The sequence below is a fragment of the Octopus bimaculoides genome, chromosome 11 (assembly GCF_001194135.2).
Source record: "Octopus bimaculoides isolate UCB-OBI-ISO-001 chromosome 11, ASM119413v2, whole genome shotgun sequence".
Classification (NCBI taxonomy): domain Eukaryota; kingdom Metazoa; phylum Mollusca; class Cephalopoda; order Octopoda; family Octopodidae; genus Octopus; species Octopus bimaculoides.
This window is the reverse complement of record NC_068991.1, coordinates 2,243,361-2,245,820: the sequence shown is the minus strand read 5'-3', so window position 1 is coordinate 2,245,820 and position 2,460 is coordinate 2,243,361.

Here is a 2,460-nt window from a genome sequence, read left to right as displayed (position 1 = left end):
GTCTTCTAAGTAAAGTAAATGGGTCGCCGTTGTTTTCGACGATGACTATTCACGGTTTCGATCAACGGAATTATTTGTCCCCTGAATTCAGAAATAAGGGGCTGGGCATTTCAGAGACCCGTGTGCCCTTTACGTTGTTCCCAAACAGAATCAGCGTGTCACTGTATGCGTCATATGTAGACTTTAGAATTACCGGTCACAATTTATCCGAAATACTTCAATCACACAACTAAGATCGATCCGCTGTTATACTCGGCAAAAGAAAAGAAAAACCTTAATCACACATGCACACATACACAATATATCTATATATATATATATATATAGATAGATAGATAGATAGATAGATAGATAGATAGATAGATAGATAGATAGATAGATAGATAGATAGATATACGCACACACACACACACACACACAAACAAAAACAGTTTCACACACATACAGTCCTGTACATACATGCATGCATACACACATTCACACATACACATTTGCACACACACACACACACACACACACAAACGAGGAGCGACCGTCATTAGAACTGCCCTTGTTTCTTGGTTTGGAGGTCAATGAAGAGACAAACAAAACCACGTGACTCAAACAATCACAATTGGCTCATTATGCATAAATTTAGATTGGTTCGGTAGACATCCTCCCTCCTCTTCTCTTTCCCTCTCTCAAACCCCCACCACACACACACACACACACCCTCTCGCTCTCCTCTCTTTTTTCTCACTCCCTCTCTTTCCCCTTCTATCTCGCCTCTCTTCTTGTCTCTCTCTCTCTTTGTATTTCTTCTCTCTTCCTCCTTCTGTCTCTTCTCCCCTCTCACTCTGTCTCTTCCGCCTCCTCCTCCACCTCCTTCCATCTCTCTGTATCTCCTCAAAACATCAGACCTACCAATCCTCTCAAAACAAACAACTTTCTTCTTTTCCTTTCCCGGACTGACACCTCTTGACCTCGATTTTTGGCTCAGTCTATTTGGTCTGCTAAGACACCGTTCACACAATGACACAACACAAACAACATCGTCTAATTTTAGATCAGTCCACGTAAATACAGATACATTCTCATACACACACACACACACACACACACACACACACACACACACACACACACACACACACACACACACACACACACATCTGGGGCTTCGCATGGTTTCCATCTGTGAAACCCCGCTCACAAGGTGTCGAGTAATCCGAGGTTATAGTGGAAAGACGTGTACCCAAAGTTCCACGCAGTGGTAGCGAACCCGGAACACAGGATTGTAAAGTGATATTGGTGTGTATGTCTGGTATTCATGGGATGTGTGGTATGTCTATGTATGTATGTATGTCATTCAGTTTTAACTCAAGAGTTTTTGCCAATAGAGAAAGAGCCTATTTTCATGATGATGATGATAATAATAATAATAATAATAATAATAATAATAATAATAATAATAATAATAATAATAATAATAATAATAATAATAATAATAATAATCATGTGATGGTGTCACAATAAAAACACTGGTAATTGCGCAACCTGTTAATCGCTACCTCAAATGAGTGACAATGAAAAAACAAAATATTGTGAATAACGGTGGGAATGAAACTGAAGCCAATGATGGTGACAGTGTTGCACCCGGTAGGATCAGAGGTCCTGGTCTGGCTCCAGCCTGTCGATGTCCATAAAGGGACCACCACACACGGAGTAGATGGAGCAAACAAATTATTGCTGTGGTCATGGAGTGTTACTACCTGAGCAGCCCTGTAGATATAAATGGTGCTCAAATTAGGGGTTACCGTCAACGTATGTATGATCATTGGAGAGAAAAGGAATTGTTTCAACTCACGGAACAGAGACTATATGATCAAGCTAGAGCAATAAGAAAAAATTGTTGGTTCACAGAAGTAGAGCTCGAAGCTAACAATAGCAGCATAGATAAGAATGAAAATACAGTTCTTACTAATAAGTGTAATCTCATAGCACAGGAAAGGAGCAGTGGTAGCTTACTTGATGAGAGAGATATAGATGATCTAAAAGCAGACGATAAAACTAATACTGACATGACAGATGAACAAAAGGCAATCTACAACAGAATAAAGGTACGGCTACAGGAGAATACTGTAATAATACACAAGCGATAGAAATATAGAAAATTACTATTATTATTATTATTCAGTAGTTTTATTTTTATAACGTGCTTTCACTTCACTACCGAGCGCAGCTCTGTGCGCCTTGGGTATGTGCTGTGGTTTGCTGTGGTGCTCTTATGTTTACTGTATTGAAAGTGTTTTGCGTAGAATGTGTGCAGTACCCAGTAGTGCAATTTTCTGTATGTTATATATATTTGTAAGTCCTGGTGTTTTTGTTATGTATTTGTCTGAATATTTTTTTATTATACCTAAGGCACCTACTATGATAGGAATTGTTTCTGTTTTTAGATTCCACATTCGAGTTATCTCT